The sequence below is a fragment of the Bombina bombina genome, chromosome 8 (assembly GCF_027579735.1).
Source record: "Bombina bombina isolate aBomBom1 chromosome 8, aBomBom1.pri, whole genome shotgun sequence".
Lineage (NCBI taxonomy): Eukaryota > Metazoa > Chordata > Amphibia > Anura > Bombinatoridae > Bombina > Bombina bombina.
In genome coordinates, this window is record NC_069506.1 from 202,145,409 (window position 1) to 202,166,662 (window position 21,254).

The 21,254-nt window shown below is 40.3% G+C and overlaps 1 long non-coding RNA gene across 1 annotated transcript; it reads right to left on the reverse strand.

The window, feature by feature from the left end:
* Positions 1-5,555: 5,555 nt before the first annotated feature.
* LOC128638720 (uncharacterized) lies at positions 5,556-19,529 on the reverse strand. The gene is made up of 2 exons (XR_008399119.1): positions 19,415-19,529; positions 5,556-5,913 (listed from the first exon to the last, which is right to left on the reverse strand). It is a non-coding gene; the product is annotated as an uncharacterized LOC128638720 (long non-coding RNA).
* Positions 19,530-21,254: the final 1,725 nt, after the last annotated feature.

Sequence of the window (21,254 nt, forward strand, 5' to 3'; positions counted from 1 at the left end):
GCCCAAGTTCTGACCACTATATAGCAGTGATGTTTGCAACAGTGTATAACAAACATGGTTACAAACATTGTTGTAAACACGGCTGCAATATATTGCTTAAGACACATGCATACCTAAGTATGCTCTCATGGAAAGGAGCTAAGTTTTTCTAAAAAAGTATACCATGAGAAAATTGTATGTTCTATCAGAATCATGAAGTTTTATTTTGACTTCCATATCTATTTAAAAATTCTAAATGTAGTAGATTGACTAACAAACGGCTAGATTACGAGTTTTGCGTTATGAGTGAAAAAGCAGCGTTATGGGTTATAACGCTGCTTTTTCACTACCACTGCTATTACGAGTCTTGTCAAAAAAGCTGTACCGCACACTTTTTTGAACTTAACGCAAATTATCTTACACAATTTTCGTAAAGTTCTTTTTCAATGGGACTTCCATAGCGCCGATATTACAAGCTTTTTCTGGGAGGCCAAAAAGTGAGCAGTACAGCCTATCCCGCAAGATTCATAACGCAATCTAAAGTCAGTAGTTATGAGTTTTACGTTACAGAGCTGTAGCATAAAACTCACTAACAACCATAAACTACCTATTAACCCCTAAACCGAGGCCCTCCCGCATCGCAAACACTAAAATAAAATTATTAACCCCTAATCTGCCGCTCCCGACATCGTCGCCACTAGAATAAACATATTAACCCCTAAACCGCCGCACTCCCGCATCGCAAACACAAGTTAAATATTATTAACCCCTAATCTGCAACCCCTAACATCGCCACCACCTACCTACATTTATTAACCCCTAATCTGCCGCTCCGGAAATCGCTGCCACTATAATAAAAATATTAACCCCTAAATCTAAGTCTAACCCTAACACCCCTAACTTAAATATAATTAAAATAAATCTAAATAAAACCTACTATTAATAACTAAATAATTCCTATTTAAAACTAAATACTTACCTGTAAAATAAACCCTAAGCTAGCTACAATATAACTAATAGTTACATTGTATCTAGCTTAGGGTTTATTTTTATTTTACAGGCAAGTTTGTATTTATTTTAAGTAGGTAGACTAGTTAGTAAATAGTTATTAACTATTTACTAACTACCTAACTAAAATAAATACAAATTTACCTGTAAAATAAAACCTAACCTGAGTTACACTAACACCTAACCTTACACTACAATTAAATAAATTACATTTATTAAATACAATTACCTAAATTACAAAAAAAACCCCACTAAATTACACAAAATAAAAAAGAAATTATTAAATAGTTAAACTAATTACACCTAATCTAATAGCCGTATCAAAATAAAAAAAGCCCCCCCCCCAAAAAAACAACAACCCTAGCCTAAACTAAACTACCAATAGCCCTTAAAAGGGCCTTTTGCGGGGCATTGCCCCAAAGAAATCAGCTCTTTTACCTTTAAAATAAAATACAAACAACCCCCCAACAGTAAAACCCACCACCCACACAACCAACCCCCCAAATAAAAACCTAACTAAAAAAACCTAAGCTCCCCATTGCCCTGAAAAGGGCATTTGGATGGGCATTGCCCTTAAAAGGGCATTTAGCTCTTTTTCTGCCCAAACCCTAACCTAAAAATAAAACCCACCCAATAAACCCTTAAAAAATCCTAACACTAACCCCCGAAGATCCACTTACAGTTTTGAAGACCGGACATCCATCCTCAACATAGCCGGGAGAAGTCTTCATCCAAGCGGCAAGAAGTCCTCAGCGAAGTCGGGAGAAGTCTTCATCCAAGCCGCCGGAAGTGGTCCTCCAGATGGGCAGAAGTCTTCATCCAGACGGCATCTTCTATCTTCATCCATCCGGCGCGGAGCGGGTCAATCTTCAAGACATCCGGCGGGGAGCATCCTCTTCTTTCCACGGTGACTGAAGAATGAAGGTTCCTTTAAGTGACGTCATCTAATATGGCGTCCCTTGAATTCCGATTGGCTGATAGAATTCTATCAGCCAATCGGAATTAAAGCTGAAAAAATCCTATTGGCTGATGCAATCAGCCAATAGGATTGAGCTTCAATCCTATTGGCTGATCCAATCAGCCAATAGGATTGAGATCGCATTCTATTGGTTGTTCTAATCAGCCAATAGAATGTGAGTTCAATCCTACTGGCTAATTGGATCAGCCAATAGGATTGAAGCTCATTCCTATTGGCTGATTGCATCAGCCAATATGTTTTTTTCACCTTTAATTCCGATTGGCTGATAGAATTCTATAAGCCAATTGGAATTCAAGGGACGCCATCTTGGATGACGTCACTTAAAGGAACCTTCATTCTTCAGTCGCCGTGGAAAGAAGAGGATGCTCCGCGCCGGATGTCTTGAAGATGGACCCGCTCCGCGCCGGATGGATGAAGATAGAAGATGCCGTCTGGATGAAGACTTATGCCCATCTGGAGGACCACTTCTGCCGGCTTGGATGAAGACTTCTCCCGGCTTCGTTGAAGATGGATGTCTGGTCTTCAAAACTGTAAGTGGATCTTCGGGGGTTAGTGTTTGGTTTTTTTAAGTGTTTATTGGGTGGGTTTTATTTTTAGGTTTGTATTTTATTTTACAGGTAAAAGAGCTGATTTCTTTAGGGCAATGCCCCGCAAAAGGCCCTTTTAAGCTCTATTGGTAGTTTAGTTTAGGCTAGGGTTTTTTTTTATTTTGGGGGTGCTTTTTTATTTTAGATTAGGTGTAATTAGTTTAACTATTTGATAATTTCTTTTTTATTTTGTGTAATTTAGTGTTTGTTTGTTTTTGTAATGTAGGTAATTGTATTAAATGTATGTAATTTATTTAATTGTGTAATGTTAGGTGTTAGTGTAAGACAGGTTAGGTTTTATTTTACAGGTAAATTTGTATTTATTTTAGCTAGGTAGTTAGTAAATAGTTAATAACTATTTACTAACTAGTCTACCTAGTTAAAATAAATACAAACTTGCCTGTGAAATAAAAATAACACCTAAGCTAACTACAATGTAACTATTAGTTGTATTGTAGCTATTTTAGGTTTTATTTTATAGGTAAGTATTTAGTTTTAAATAGGAATTATTTAGTTATTAATAGTAGGTTTTATTTAGATTTATTTTAATTATATTTAAGTTAGGGGGTGTTAGGGTTAGACTTCGGTTTGGGGGTTAATAAATTTAGTATAGTGGTGGCGACGTTGGGGGCGGCAGATTAGGGGTTAATAAATGTAGGTAGGGGCGGCAGATTAGGGGTTAATAAATGTAGGTAGGTGGCGGTAATATTAGGGGCGGCAGATTAGGGGTCAATAATATTTAACTAGTGTTTGCGATGCAGGAGTACGGAGGTTTAGGGGTTAATATGTTTATTATAGTGTCTGCGACGTTGGGGGCGGCAGATTAGGGGTTAATAAGTGTAGGTAGGTTGCGGCGACATTGGGGCGGGAGATTAGGGGTTAATAAATATAATGTAGGTGTTGGCGATGTTGGGGGCAGCAGATTAGGAGTTAATACGCATAATGTAGGTGTCGGCGATGTCGGGGGCGGCAGATTAGGGGTTAATAAATATAATGTGGGTGTCAGCGATGTCGGGGGCGGAAGATTAGGGGTTAATAAGTGTAAGATTAGGGGTGATTAGACTCGGGGTTCATGTTAGGGTGTTAGGTGTAAACATAAATTTTGTTTCCCCATAGGAATCAATGGGGCTGCGTTACGAAGCTTTATACTCCTTTTTTGCAGGTGTTAGGCTTTTTTTCAGCCGTCTCTCCCCATTGATGTCTATGGGGAAATCGTGTATGAGCATGTACAACCAGCTCACCGCAGCTTTCAGCAACACTGGTATTGGAGTGCGGTATGGAGCTCAATTTTGCTCTACGCTCACGTCTTGCCTGATAACGCTGGGTTTATGAAAACCTGTAATACCAGCGCTGTAGGGAAGTGAGCGGTGACTATAACGTGCAAGTTAGCACCGCGCCCCTCATAACGAAAAACTCGTAATCTAGCCGAAAGATAATAATACATTTTTCCAGGTCTAGTAAGATTAAGATGGTAAATGTAATTGACATGTAAATCTGCCAAAAACACCATAGCCCAGTGATGTGCAATTCAACTCTTTAAGCTTTTGAGTGCTAAGCACTTTCCCACCTGGGTGCTAAGCTTTTTTTTACGTTTTTTTTTTTTTTTTTTTTTAAATTTAACTTCTTTTTTTTTCAGATCCCCAAGACTTACACTGTTGGAAAGGTTAGGCGATTACCTTTCCAACGGTGGGTCTTGGGGGTCTGTAGCTGCTTGGATGCCTGAGATACAGGCTTCTAAGCAGCATGCCCCCTGCTCCTATACTTAACATTGTTAAGTATAAATAAAGTTGCGCAGTGACGTCTTCACGTCATTGTGCGTGACGTCACCTTGCAAAACGTGAAGCCCAGGCGATGCCTGTCACTATGCAGCGGGTAGAAGGCCCCAGATCTCCCTCAAGGTGGGAGAGTGCTAGCGACAACTCTAAACCGTCGTTAGCACCAGAGTGGGAAACTCTGTGACGGCTCAGAGCCGTCGTTAGCATTTAAGGGGTTAAAGAAACGTGAAACCCCAAATCTTTTTTTTGTAATATGGTTAGAGCACACAATTTTGAAACGCTGTCAAATTTACTTCTTTTATCAAATTTGCATTTTTCTCTTGGTATTCTTAATTGAACGAGCAGCAATGCACTACTGGGAGCTAGCTGAACACATGGGTGAGACAATGACAAGAGCGATTTATGTGCATTAGCCAATCGGCAGCTAGTTTCCAATAGTGCATTGCTGCTCTTGAGTCTATCTAGGTATGCTTTTCAACAAAGAATACCAAGATAACAAAGCAAATTAGATAATAGAAGTTAATTGGAAAGTTGTTGAAAATGCTCTGTCTGTATCTTAGAAAAAAAAGTTTCATGTCCCTAAAGAGTACAATTAATCAGATTTACTTATTTACACTTTGTCAAGAGATTATTTTTTTGTGTGCCCTTTTATTATTTGTTTTTAGTGTTGTAGTTCCCCCTTTAAAAGTTATCAAGCTCAATGGACACTGATCTTCCAGAAGATGTTGCAATTTGCATCAGTGTCCTGAAGGTGGCAACACACATTCAGAGATATATTTGTTTAGCTCTTTATCTAAAGCCTCCCCAGTGACAACCTCATGATGGTACTAGTTAACCCTTAAACCCATCAAGTCACAGGCTTGCTCAGAGTGGTCAATTGCACTTTATTAGCAGACTTTGATTTACCATGAACTTTAGAGTTTACAGTGCACTGGGCTTGTCAGTTTGGAATAGATCACAAAAAAGAAAAGTGCATGTATTATTTAATACAATTATCTAATAAAATTATTCATATAAATAATAAATAAAATATGGGGTTAAAATGTATATGGTTTCTCATAAGATGTATATTATATATAGAGCTCTGGGGGGGGTAAATTAAGAGACCATTTCAAAATCTATGGTTTTACTATTTATAGATATGTGTTAAAGTAAAATTAACATTTTTGTTTTATTCCATAAACTAATGATAACATTTCTACCAAATTCCAAATAAAAACATTGTCATTTAGCCAAATGTAATTTCTTTATTTGTTAATGTTACTTATAGTTGATCAATAAAGCTTGTTTTAAAAAAAGAAGAAAAAAAAACATTGTCATTTAGATTTTCAATCACAGCTTTCATGCGTCTTGGCTGCTCTCTACTAGTCTTTTATATTGCTGCTGGATAACTTTATTTCACTCCGAGCGCAAAAATTCAAGCTGCTCAGCTTTGTTTAATGGCTTCTGACCATCCATCTTCCTCTTGATCACATTCCAGAGTTTTTCAATAGGGCTCAGGTCTGGAAATTGGGCCGGCCATGACAGGGTCTTGATCTGGTGGTCCTCCCTCCACACCTTGATTGATCTGGCATGGAGCATTGTCCTGTTGGGAAAACAATTGTCAGAGTTGGGGAACATTGTCAGAGCAGAAGGAAGCAAGTTTTCTTCCAGGATAATCTTGTACTTGGTTTGATTCATGCCTCCTTCACAAAGATAAATCTGCCCTATTTCAGCCTTGCTGAAGTACCCCTGGGCTGATCTAGGCATAGATCACACAACATCTGCCAACTAGTTATTTTTTATTGTTAATATACTTTAATAAACCTATATTATTTCAGTAGTGCCAGTTGCTGCTATGTTCAAAAGCACTGCTGCTACTTTATAAATAACTTTTGAAAACAAGACCAGCTCTCTATGTTCTCTAGCCCCCCCCTCACTATATCCATGTAAAACACTGTAATCCCAGTGAGAGGCAGCAGGCAACCCTATTATTGTGTGCACTCGTTTACTCCTTTAAGTCTTGTGTTTAAACCCTGTCGAAATTGTAGTGTCTGTGTATTATTAATCTCTCATTAAACTAAGGAGACAACCTCCAATATAAATCTGTATGATGAGTAATGTGCAGTGATAAAGTAATCAGTGATTAACACATGCAATTAGTCTTGAAGCTAAAAATGTGTGACGTATATAACTGGTTACCACCATACTGAGCACAAAGGCAGCTCGCCTCTGTTATTATGTCTCATTTAGCCACACTTGCTGAAATGAGCAGACCATATCAGTCTAAGCACGTAAACAGCTGTTCAGCATTTCAATAATAGCACTCACACATTCATACACATAAGTCCTCATACACACATACACACACAATTCTCTCTCACACATACACCTCTCCCACTCACACACTCATACAAACAAGTCCTCATACACACACATACACATAAGTCCTCATACACACATACACACACAATTCTCTCTCACACATACACCTCTCCCACTCACACACTCATACAAACAAGTCCTCATACACACACATACTACTCTCACACACACACATACTACTCTCACTCACTCATACACATAAGTCCTCATACACACATACACACACAATTCTCATTCTCTCACACACCTCTTTCACTCACACACTCATACAAACAAGTCCTCATACACACACATACTACTCTCACACATACACCTCTCTCACACACACACACACATACACACACATACTACTCTCACTCACTCATACACATAAGTCCTCATACACACATACACACACAATTCTCACTCTCTCACACACCTGTCTCACTCACACACTTATACAAGTCCTCATACACACACATACTACTCTCTCTCACACATACACCTCTCTCTCTCTCACACACACACACTACTCTCTCTCACACATACACTTCTCACACTCACACACACACATACTACTCTCTCTCACGCATACACCTCTCTCTCTCACACACACATACACCTGTCTCTCACACACACACATACTACTCTCACTCACTAATACACATAAGTCCACATACACACACAATTCTCTCTCACACACACCTCTCTCACTCACACACTCATACAAACAAGTCCTCATACACACACATATTATTCTCTCTCACACATACACACACTACTCTCTCACACATGCACCTCTCACACTCATACAAACAAGTCCTCATACACACACATACTACTCTCTCTCACACATACACCTCTCTCTCACACACACACACACACACACTACTCTCTCTCACACATACACTTCTTACACTCACACACACACACTACTCTCTCTCACGCATACACCTCTCTCTCTCACACACACACATACACCTCTCTCTCACACACACTACTCTCTCTCACTCACACACTCATACAAACAAGTCCTCATACACACACATACTACTCTCTCTCACACATACACCTCTCACACACACACATACTACTCTCTCACACATACACCTCTCTCTCTCACACACACATACTACTCTCACTCACTAATACACATAAGTCCACATACACACACAATTCTCTCTCTCACACACACCTCTCTCACTCACACACTCATACAAACAAGTCCTCATACACACACATACTATTCTCTCTCACACATACACCTCTCTCTCACACTACTCTCTCTCTCACACATATACCTCTCACACTCATACAAACAAGTCCTCACACACACACATACTACTCTCTCTCACACATACACCTCTCTCTCACATACACACACACTACTCTCTCTCTCACACATACACCTCTTTCACACACACACACACACACACACACACACACACACACACACAAGGCCTCATATACACACACTTCTCTATTTCATACATACCTCTCACACACACACCTTTGTCTCACAGGCATACACTAACATCTCTCTCTCTCTCTCTCTCTCTCTCAGACACATACCTACACCCCCTGATAAACCCCCCTCATATACATACCTCTCACAGGCACACACACCTCTCTCACAGGCACACACTAACACACCTCTCTCTCTCTCTCTCTCTCTCTCACACACACACACAGACACATACCTACACCCCCTGATACACCCCCCTCATATACATACCTCTCGCACACACACCTCTGTCTCACAGGCACACACACCTCTCTCACAGGCACACACTAACACACCTCTCTCTCACACAGACACATACCTACACCCCCTGATACACCCCCCTCATAAACATACCTCTCTCTCACAGACACACACACCTCTCTCACACAAACACCCTCACATACACACTTCTCACAAACTCTCAAATACACACCTCACACTCACCTCTCTCACATACACAAAACTCACTTCTCTCTCACATACCTCTCACACACACACAGACCTCTCAAACACTGCTCATGCTGGTTTTCATATCGCCATAAAAATTGTAAATACATTAAAACAAACTTTTGTCTCTTTAAGATTGGAACAGACTTGCTATTCCCTGCCATATTTGAATATTTATGCATACTACTTAAAGGGATACTAAACCCAACATTTTTATTTCATGATTCAGATAGAGCATGCAATTTTAGGCAACTTTCTAATTTACTACTATTATCAATTTGTCTTCATTCTCTTGCTATCTTTATTTGAAAAAGAAGGCATCTAAGGAACCAGACAATTTTTGGTTTAGACCCTGGACAGCACTTGTTCATTGGTGCTATCCAATTAGCAAGGACAACCCATGTTGTGAACCAAAAATGGTCCGGCTTCTAAACTTACAGTCTTGCTTTTCAAATAAAGATAGCAAAAGAATGAAGAAAATTTGATAATAGGAGTAAATCAGAAAGTTGTTTAAAATTGCATGCTCTATCTGAATCATGAAAGAAAAAATGTGGGTTCAGTGTCCCTTTAAATTTTAAACGTGCATGTTCTGCTGGGGGACAGAAAAAAATTATTTCAATAGGTTCCTCACAATGCAGTGATTGAAAAACTAATAAAACCAGCTTGGCACAGTGAGATGGGTTAGACTGGATAAGTTAAAGTGATGGTAAACTCTGCAGCATAAAGTCACATATACTGAAAGCTCCTGTGCTAACTGGCATATCGATCTGCTTTTAGCATTAAAAACCTGTAATAATTAAGGTTTTTGTCCTGCTCCGGTAACCGCTGTAATGCAGCCTCGGTCACAAAATTTCTCTTTGGCTTCCTTGACTGGCAGTTGTTTTAGCCATATATGAAAAATAGCAGGTGACATGATTAAGGGATAAGGTCCTGAAACGTTGCCTTCTTTTTGTCTTATATAATAAAAATTATTATTGAATTTGCTGTCACCCGCCTATTTTTCATATATGACTTTAGGACCTAGGCAGTGGTCCTTGGGTGACTTGCAATACTAAGCCTGAGTGCTGAAATATTTTTTCCATTATTTAGTTGTTTTAGCCAATCAGAGCCTCACCATGCACCCCATGTAAAGTATTGACCGCATGCTCCCGTGCTTGTAACTCTGACTGCAAGAAGAACTGCGCAACTCGCTACGCCGTTTGCGCAACAGAAATCACTGTTTACTGTTTCTTTTTTTTTTTTTTTTTAAATATCTTTATTTTTAATGTGCAACAAACAGACAGCATTAGGTACTTACATCAAGGATCAAGCAATATAGGGTTACAAAACACATGATACCTTCAGTTATACAGCAGATTTCATGAAGTGTCTTTGAACTGAATCCTGGAAGGCAATACAGTCCGTCTCGCACTATTTTTCACTTAAACCAAATCTATACATAAATTGTATCAAACTCTCAACTATCGGCTGGCGTGGTAACTCTCAAACGACCTCCTCCATCTTAACTCACCTCCTCCCCCAGGGAACCCCCTCAACCAAAATTTCCGGTTTACCATTCTCCTCTCAGTGTTGCCTCCAACATGTATTCCGTGTCTCTGAATGGTGCTAGGACTATGGTGCGTGAGCTATCTGGCAGTGTGCGGATGAAGGAAGCCCACTTGTTACAGAAGGCCTGGACTCTAACGGATCTGTCACCCAGACCGTCGGCTTGTTCAATAAATAGTTGATGCATTAGTGTCTGTTTTAACTGTGCTACAGTAGGTGGATTTCGTTTGAGCCAATTTTGAAATATCAAATGTCTTGCCATCAGGACTATATTATAGATAAATAAGCTAGCTTGTTTAGGGATATCCCCAAAGTCTAGGAACACTACATTCCGAAACGACCAGTCACTCTGGGGAGCGCAGATGTTAGTTTTTGTCCAGTATGCCGTCATTTTCCAAAATCTAACTAAAGCTGGGCAATTCCACACCATGTGTTCTATATCTGCATCTACCAGACTACATCTAGGGCATTTATTATCTCTGTTCGATTTCCATCTCTGGAACACTCTAGGGGTGACATAACTGTTATGAAGTAATTTAAAGTATGATTCTCTCACTTCTGATGAGAGAGAAGCTAGTTTAACTTTATGTATGCTTTCTTCAATATCTACAGTCGTTACAGCTGTTCCCAGCCTCTCACTCCAAATGTCAATGCCTGTCTGTTCATTTTCGTGTAAAGTGGTGATATGGATGTGATACCGTGTTTCGCTAGTTCTATACTCTGTAGTATGGCAGTTTGGTCTCTGTTACTTCCTTCTCTGCGCAACTCATTTAAATAGTGTCTGGCCTGCAGGTAGGCATAATGGTGAGTACTGGGCAAGTTGAACATATCCCTTAAGGATTCAAAGGTCTGCATGTGTCCCCCTTCCCTCATCACTGTATGACCTACTGTGCGTAGTCCCTGGGTCCTCCAGTGACTGAAGGCTTTAGTCGATATACCTGCAGGAAACTCAGGGTTTCCACACCATGGTAAATATGAGGTCAGTCTGTGGTCGCCCCCTAGCTTCTTACAGAACTGTCTCCAAGCTCTTGCGGGTTGGCTTAGAATTTCTATATGTTTTAAATGCTTGGTCGCTTGAGCCTGAGTCATATGTGGGATCATCTCAAGTGCCCACGGCTTCGTCAATTCGGCTTCCAACCCAAGATCTGTAAACTGTCCCTGCCCCGTCATCCAATCTATAACAAATTTACATTGAGCTGCCCAATTGTAAAGCTCAAAGTTAGGTAGTGCTAGCCCCCCTTTCTCCCTTGGGGCTGTAAGTTTGAGGTAGCTAATCCTATGTTTTTTGTCATTCCAAAGAAATTTGAGCACTCTCCCTTTGATGTGGGTCAGGTCTGAGTGTCGTAAAATCGCTGGCAGAGTCTGAAAAAAATCATTTTTATAAGTCCCACCCTCCCAGATAAGGACAAGGGCAACCGAGTCCACCCCCCCCCCCCCCAATCAAATTATCTAGTTTTTTAATCAAGGGACCATAGTTGATGGAGTACCATTTACGGGGGTCTAGGTGCAGTGTGATTCCCAGGTATTTGAAATTTCCATCTACTATTTTGAAGTCATATCCGAGGATATGTTTTTCTCTCTTAGACAATAACCAGAGGAGTTCAGTTTTGTCAGTATTGATCTTATACCCAGAGACCAGGCTGAACTCTTCAATAACTTTCATCAGTTTTGGGATATTTACGTGAGGATCCTGCACATAAAGTGCCATGTCGTCAGCAAAAAGCAAGACATGCAGGGTCGACTCACCTTTGCGCATTCCCTGCATTGTCTGCCTTATCTTTACTGCCAATGGCTCTATGGCCATATCGAAGAGGAGCGGGGAGAGAGGACAGCCCTGCCTTGTACGTTTAATTTCCTTATATTTATGGAGTGTGAAGGGTGGGGTAGGCGTGCCATTGACCAAGAGGGATGCCTGCGGCCTACTATAGAGATTCTCAATTGCCTTAACAAATGCGCCCTCCACCCCCATCTTGCCCATGGTAATGTAGAGATGTTCCCACAACACCTTATCAAAGGCTTTTTCCGCCTCTAGGAATAACAGGGCCGCCTCCGCCCGCCTCTCTGTGTCTGATTTATTCTGTGCCATGTTCCAGTAATACTGTATAATCGTTTGTACCCGTCTGATACTGAGCACTGAAGATCTCCCCTTAATAAAACCCGTTTGATCCCCGTAGATCAGTGAGGGAAGGATATTGGCTAGTCTATTTGCGAGAATTTTGGTCAGAATCTTGTAGTCTTGGTTGAGTAGGGAAATGGGCCGGTATGATTGTGTCAGGAGGGGTCTCTTCCCTTCTTCGGGATAATACTGATATTAGCCTCAGCAAATCTGGGGGAGGGTCTAGCTTCATCACTGAGCATGTCGTTAAATAACCGTGTTAGAATTGGGCATATCTCGGTTCCCATGATTTTATAGAACTCTGCCGGCAAGCCGGCAGGTCCTGGGGTTTTATCTAGTTTTTGATCTTTAATTGTGGCCTGAATCTCATTTGGGGTAATCGGGCAGTTAAGTTTGTCAAGTTGCGTACGGTCTATTGTCGGCCGTTGTAGGTGCTCCCAGAATCTATCTCTGTCGCTAGGGTGTACCCTCTGTGTTGTGTAGAGGTTCTTATAGAAGTCAGTGAACGCCTTTTGGATGTCCTTTTCCTTATTTAAAATAGCATCGCCCTGTCTAATGGCTAAGATGGGGTTTCTCTTGTTGGACAGTTTCGTTATTCTAGCCAGCAATTTTCCGGTTTTATTCCCAAACCTGTAGTACCTAGCTTGTGATTTAGCGTGGGCCTTTTTAGACTGTTGTAGAATGTATTCATTCCTTGTACGTTTAATTTCCTTATATTTAATTCTATTAATATGGTTGGGGTTTCTAAGGTATTTATTGCTGGCATTTAGGATCTGTGATAGTAGTAGCTCAGAGTGGGCTTTACTCATTTTCTTAATGCCTGCAGCGTAATTGGAGATGACCCCCCTCAGGACGGCCTTAGCTGTCTCCCAGAACAGCAGGGGATTATCCATATGTGCATGATTAGTCTCTGTATATGTAAGCCATTCCCCTAGGATGTGTCTGTAAAAATTAGGGTCTTTGTATAAATATGTTGGAAATATCCACCTATTAGTCTTCCCCCGAGTGGGACCAACATGAATTCTAATCGCCACTGGGGCGTGGTCAGAAATTGTTATTGGGTCTATCTCTGCGGTCGTCACCTTAGGGCAAAGCTCCGTTGCCACCAAGAAATAGTCAAGTCTAGCCATAGTGTCTTTCGCCATAGATAAACAGGTATATTCACAACTTTCAGGACATCTGGCTCTCCAGATGTCCCGCAAGCCCAGCGCTCTGTTAAATGTGTGGATCAATAGGGACTCTTTTTTAGAATTTCTAAAAGTCTGGGGGTGGCTTCTTTCCTATTCGGATTGCGGAACCTATCTGCAGGAACTTGGGGAGCTAAGTTGAAGTCCCCCCCAATAATAATGGGCAGTGTTGTGAACTGGATAATCTTAGTTTGTAACTCCCTCCAGAAGTGTTGTTTCTGTCGCTGTGGTCCGTAAACCCCAACTAAAGCAAATGACATTCCCTGAAGTTCTAGTTGAAGCATAATTTACCTCCCTTCTTGGTCTATTAGGGTCTTAGTAATAGAGTATGTTAAGTTTTTCCTAAATAATATTGCGACACCCCTAGCCCGGTTTAGTTCGTATGGGGTGTAGATCACCTCTCCTACCCATTTCTGTTTCAATTTTTGGTGTTCTAGTGTCGACAAATGAGTTTCTTCTAATACTGCTACGTCAACCTTTCTAGAATTGAGATAGCGCAAAATTGATCTTCGCTTTTGCGGAGATGTTATTCCACCCACTTTCCAGCTCATGATATGTAAGCTATCCACTATCCCAACCTAGGTTCATGAGAGTCATGTAAGATGTGTGGTTACTACTGAGGAAGCATAATATCTCAATGTGTACAATGAATTTTAGCATCTTGTTTGAGGTCTTACCACTCATATGTAGCCTCGGGACATTTCCCCTAGCCAAGGGGTCCCAAGGAGGGAGGAGAGTACCACGCCAGCAGTCCCTTAGGTGTTAGACTCCAACTCTTCAGGTTTCCTTGTCTATTAGTTCTTGTTCCAGCCTCAGGAATTTTTGCAAGTGTCTAGGGTCATCAAAGAATTTAATACCCTGCTGGGTTTGGAGTTTGAGCTTCGCCGGGAACAGCAAGGCCACAGAGAGGCCTGCCTCAATTAACGACTTACAATATGGGGAAAACTCTCTCCGTCTCCTGGAGATCTCTGCAGAATAGTCCTGAAAAATTAGGATCTTCTTCCCTTCAAACATTAGTGGAGAACATTGACGGTAGGCTCTCAAGAGTAGGATTTTATCTTTAAAGTTGAGGTAGCGTATCATCACCTGTCTGGGACCTCTGAACGTTTTAGGGTCTTGGTTGATGTTCCCTACTCTATGGGCTCTTTCAGCCACACATGGTATATGCTCCTGGTGTAATTTCAAAAGGGTAGGTAACGTTTTTTCTGAAAACTCTAATAAATCGGTACTCGAAAAAGATTCTGGCAGGCCCACAATTCGCAAATTGTTCCGCCGAGAGCGGTTTTCTAGGTCATCGATTTTTTCGGTTAATAGCTTGTTCTGGGCTTCCAATGCTGCTACTCTGTTGAAACCTTCACGTTGTCTGATTTCGCCATCACTGACTCTCTGTTCCATGTGCTGAAGCCTGGAAGAAAACGACTTAAATTCCGATGACAAGGAATCCATCCCCGTCTGCAGTTGCTCTATTTTTGGCAGGAACAGAGCGGAGATTTGAGAGACTATAGGATGGGTGTCAGTTGTTGGCTCATCCCCAGCATCAGTTGCCATACCCTCCACAGCATGAACCTCTACAACAGACTTGGCCCTCTTGTCTTGATGTTTTTGTCTGCCTGACATTGTGCCAGTAGTCTTCACAAAACTTGTGTAATACCTCTGCATGCACTATGTGTCTGTTCAAGATAGAATTAGGAAAGTCCATAAGAAACTGTTTAATCAAGGGCAAAAAAGAGGGGGATGTATTTGCAGGTCTCGTTTTTAGCAACTCATATTGTTACCTCCGAATAAGGTTTGGGTGGTCGGGGGGCGCAGCGCAGCGAGAAAGGTCTATCTCAGCTCCAGCAATTTTCCATCTCCATAAAAGCCCTCCAGATTTCTGCACATGATCTGCATGGTCAAACCTTTCCACTCTATACCGGGTTAACTGGAGGTGTGTGACAAGCCCGCTATAGGCGTTTGTGTGTTAGCTTAGTCTTTTCTAGAAGATCCTGCTGTCTTTTCCTGTCTCCCCTTTTTTTTCTCTTATGTTTCTGCGTATGGCACTTTGCCGGGTTCTGGATTCTGCGTCAGTAATGTGTGGCGGCTGCCAGTGTATATATAAAAAAACTAACGCTCCGTGTTGCATTAAGGCCCACCTGCCACGTGGGTAACAACCTCCTTCAAGTTGTCTGAAAATATCACTGGTCTGTGCTATGTTTATGCTTGGGATAGCTGTGAGGTATGTCTGTTGTGGTATGATTTCGTTTAGGTCCCTTAAGCGTGTATACAGGGTAGAAGTACAGACCTCTCTCGCTCAGATCTGTTAAGATGGCGGCTTCCCGCCATACGGTCCTGGCGTCTCCGTTGCTTGGTATGTGTCCGAATTGCTTTTCCCCTTTTTCCGGCCAGCCGCCCACGCAGTCAAGAGAGGTTAGATGGCCCTTTGGACCCAGATAAGGATCTTGTAGTGCCGCGTACGCGGCCTCACCTCGTATAAAATTCTCGTTCTGGTGGGGGAGCCGATGTCCGTGGCTCCTTACTGCAAAGTTATCCAGACAGGTTACGTCAGCTACCTGTCAAGGTTGGCAAGTTTTTTGGGCAGGATCGGCATAAGGTTCAGGGGTTATCCTGAGCAGATCCACGGAGCTCCTTCTTCGTGCGACCGCTCTCTCTGCCCGCCCACCGGAACAGCTGTTTACTGTTTCTTATGCACAAACAGTGTAGCGAGTTGCGCATGTGCAGTTCTTCTTGCAGTCAGAGTTACAAGCACGGGAGCGTGCTGTCAATACTTTACATGGAGTGCATGGTGAGGCTCTGATTGGCTAAAACAACTGCCAGTCAAGGAAGCCAAAGAGAAATTTTGTGACAGAGGCTGCATTACAGCAGTTACCGGAGCTGGACAAAAACCTTAATTATTACAGCTAGATTGGAGTTTTTAATGCTAAAAGCAGATCTATATGCCAGTTAGCACAGGAGCTTTCAGTATATGTGACTTTATGCTGCAGAGTTTACCATCACTTTAAAGGAACATTATAGTTTTTTAAGCATATGACTACAGTGATTCAGAAACGAATGTACCAATGGCACTAAATAAAGGGGGAGCCAAACAGTATACTAAAAAATACACAATATATAAAAACAACTACAATAATAGACTAATATTTGATAATAAAAAAGTCTTAGAAGACATATGAGTATGTCTATAGACAAGGTATAGAAGCTCTCTCCAATGTAGCCCACTTCAGCGTGGTCAAATCAAAACGATATCTAGAAGACAAAAAAAAGAGGCGCTTCCTTGTGTATATAGGTATTGTAAAGATGATCAGGGTATAAATCTCAAAAAGCAATGAGCCAGTGTTCGGATAAATGCAAGAACCCTTGGAGTGATGAAAAAAACAAACAATTTCATAAAACAATGCTACATATAAATTTAAAATCATTAGAGTGCTAAGTGTGCAAATACGCTATGCATTTCTTGGCCCCTCCGGCCGATACTTCAGGCATATCTTACGATTACTACCGTTCGTATTTAAATTCACATAAGCCAATCATAATTAATTTGGTATTACATCACTAATTAACCCTTCGATTAGCTGTTACTTTTTAGGCAATATCCAAACATTGTATTAGACTACATTTATGCACGTACCAAATAGCAAAACTCGCCAATACTAAATCTACAGATTACATAGTTACATAAAAAGTATGTTTATATAAACTCACAACAATAATCCATACTTTACTAAATTCTAATTAGAATGTATTGTGACACATATAGTTTATGCAAATGAAATGCAGATTCAATCATAATAATACATAGGTGTTGACCAACATATATTCCTGTATTAGTCAAATATTCTTAGACCACAGCCGTATGTTACCCAGGTTCAGAAAAAGGGGGGGGGGGTGTCTCAATAAACAAATTTACTAAATAGAATATACCCCGCTTCCCAAGAAATTTTACTAAAGCTTCATATGTGGTGGTCAAATCTAATTCATACATCTGAAAAACAAGTTCAGTCATAGTTATATATTTGATTGTTCTCATTTCCTTGCAATGTGGACGTTGTCAAACATTGTGATGTTGACCAATAGAAAGAAAGAGGGAGTGGCTACTAAAAAAGATAGCTCTACCCAATCGCCAAAAAAATTTGGGGGAATGATCGTTCTCCATATGATAACAATATAAAACAGTGATTAAATTAAAAAGTGATATACTGTTACAATTGCTAAAGTAAACAATGAAAAATAATTACTGTCTAGTCTAATACTGCCTGTGATATCCTTATAGGTTAAATATGTGTGGAATTAGTGTTAGTTTGTAGGAAAAAAATATAATATAGTATGATGTGATCAACTATGGATGGATATATAGCCATTCTATAGTTGTGGCAGTAGTTTATAAAGTTATTAGAATGATATGTCTAACTTGCGCACATGCCCTAACAACATATGTGAGTATGCCTCTGAAAAACAGTAATAACTCTCACTAGAAACATTTTTTTCTAATTGGAGTATAATGCAAAAATGCTTGTATTTAAAAAATGAAAGGGCACCTGTGCACATTTCAATTTTGACCTGTCTCTTTAAAGGGGCATGTTTAGCTCTTCACTGCAGTGCATTTCAGCTCTGGCAGTAGTCGTTAAAAGGATATGATACCCAAATGATGATGCACTTTAAAGTGATGTGGCAGGGCTCAGAGCTGTAAAAAGCTGACTAGAAAATATTCTCAGTAGCCACATCCCATTGTAAAGGGACTTTAAGCAGCCAATCAGGATGCTAGTCCCAGGACTTGCAAGAGAGCATGCATCTGGCATCTTCAGCACACTCATGTTATTTCTCTTCTCAGTTTAAGGAAGTATACTGTTACAGAAGCATTAGTTATTTTGTTGTGAAGAGCTTATTTCCCAGCAGCAATGCCTGAACCAGCAAGCCAGCGCCTAAGAAGGGCTCCAAGAAAACCGTAACAAGTATCATTTCATAAAGAGTTAACTCTTTTTTTTCAGCTTTTAGAAACTATTGCCTAAATACACATTTTTGCTGGCCTCAGCTCTAAGTTTAGGGATAACCAATCCCATTGTCTAATCACCTCTGGAGCCAGACTGCTAATTGATAAGATGAACTTGTAAACTTGTTATCTTAAGTACTGTAATCCTATTGTGGCCTGTCAAAGGACAGTGCTCTCTATCTAAATGTGTGATGGGGGATTTTGTGCTTCCCCCCCCTCTCCCCCTGGGAGTGCCCTGTGTGCATGTAACCTTAATAAAAAGCAGGCTGGGCATCCCAGTGCTGAGTTCTTGTTTGACCCTCAATCGCAGCGTTGACTCGTTTTTGTGGGCAGAAGGGTATCCTAGCTGTACTACAGCTAAGGGAGATTATTCTATATTTGCGAGACTCATATAGAATACTATGGAAAGCAGCTTCTCCCCTCTTTAGCAATAGGGATCCAGGCTACTAAGCGGTCCATCTCTCAGCGAGACTAAGGGTAACCGTAACATATACTATGAAATATTATGAGATTTCAGTGAAATCTCATGAGATCACAGTAAAGAAAATCATAACTTAGCACTGCTACTGCTGATTTGCTATTGTTTTTAGGGTTTATTTTTTAACATGCAGCTGGACAGTAGCTGAAGGATAACTGTTCGCAGAGCATGTACTATAGTGAACTTAAGATATTCAGGTGATATTTTCTGGTTGGCTTTATTACAGTTATGCTGCACCACTTCCAACTGTTTTATCATATGGGTATTATGTCCCTTTAAGAATTGTTTGTCTTTTGTTTTGTTTTTACTTATAAAGCAGCTCTCAGAAGCAGAATATCATTTCAAGAACACCTTGCTTTGCCTAAGTACCCTGGACCCTGTTTTATCTTCCTCATAAGGAGATGTGTTACTCAACATTACCATATTGACATCCTCCAGCTTAATCAGTTAAACAATATTGTGCTTAATCAATTTATTTTCACCTTGCAAGTTTCAGCATACATCTGTCTATAGCTTCTCTTCAGTCCAGTAACTTGCAGGTACTTTATTTCAGGTTGCTTTGAAGTTTTCAGCTGCAATCATAATGTTGTAGTCTTTCCAAAAGTGCCTGAAGATTGTTTTTCTTTACCATCTGGTTTCTCAATGTGTTTCTACAATGTGCAACAGAGGTAGGTGACCTTAACATTAGATTTTACTCCCTGATTTATTGGTTCTAGTAACGAAAAGAGGTGTTGGGGGTGGGGGTGAACCACTGCTACAGGATTGCAGGTTTGTAGCAGCGTTTATTTCATCAACTAAAACTAGACTAAAATGAGTATAAAACTAAAGAAATTCTGATGACTAAAATACGACTAAAACTAAAATAGCATTTTAACCAAAAGACTATGGCCTCTATTTATCAAGCTGTCAACCGCAAATACGCTGGAATTCCGCAGCGCATTTGTGGCGAGCCTGATTTGCCTTAGTTATCAAAGGCTAGAGACAGGCAAAAGTAGAATTTAGTGACGTAACATACGATCCGCCGGACTCAGTCCAACACAGATCGATGCTTACGTCACTACAGATGTTCCGAACGCAAGTTCGGCACAATCTGACTACTTTTGCTAGTTATCAAAGAACTAGCAGGTACGCTCAGCATAGGAATCAATGGGAGTCTGACAGCAGCGAAAGCTTATGTTTGCTGCTGCCCGATATCCCATTGATTCCTATGGGAAATTTTTACACCTAACAGCCTAACATGTACCCCGAGTCTAAACACCCCTAATCTGTCCACCCTACACTGCCGCCACCTACTTTATACTTATTAACCCCTAATCTGCCGCCCTGACACCGCCGCATCCTACATTATACTTATTAACCCCTAAACCGCCGCTCCCGGACCCCGCTGCAACTAAATAAAGTTAATAACCCCTAAAACGCCGCTCCTGGACCCTGCCGCAACTAAATAAAGTTAGTAACCCCTAAACCGCCGCTCCCGGACCCCACCGCAACTATATAAAGTGTTTAACCCCTAAACCACCACTCCCAGAGCCCACCGCCACCTAAATTATATTTATTAACCCCTAATCTGCCCCCCTACACTGCCGCCACTATATTAATTTTATTAACCGCTAAACCTAAGTCTAACCCTAACACCCCTCAACTTAAATATTATTTAAATTAATCTAAATATATATTCCTATAATTAAATAAATTATTTCTATTTAAAACTAAATACTTACCTGTAAAATAAACCCAAAGATAGCTACAATATAATTAATAATTACATTGTAGCTATTTTAGGATTTATTTTTATTTTACAGGCAACTTTGTATTTATTTTTACTAGGTAGAATAGTTATTAAATAGTTATTAACTATTTAATAACTACCTAGCTAAAATAAATACAAATTACCTGTAAAATAAATCCTAACCTAAGTTACAATTACACCTAACACTACACTACAATTAAATAAATTAAATGAATTAACTACAATTACCTACAATTAAATACAATCAAATAAAATTAACTAAAGTACAAACCCCCCCCACTAAATTACAGAAAATAAAAAAATAATTACAAGAATTTTAAACTTATTACACCTAATCTAAGCCCCCTAATAAAAAAAAACAAAAAAACAAAGTAATAAAAATCCCTACCCTATACTAAATTACAAATAGCCCTTAAAAGGGCTTTTTGCGGGGCATTGCCTTAAAGTAATCAGCTCTTTTACCTGTAAAAAAGAAATACAACCCCCCCAACATTAAAACCCACCACCCACACACCCAACCTTACTCTAAAACCCACCCAAACCCCCCTTAAAAAAACCTAACACTAACCCCC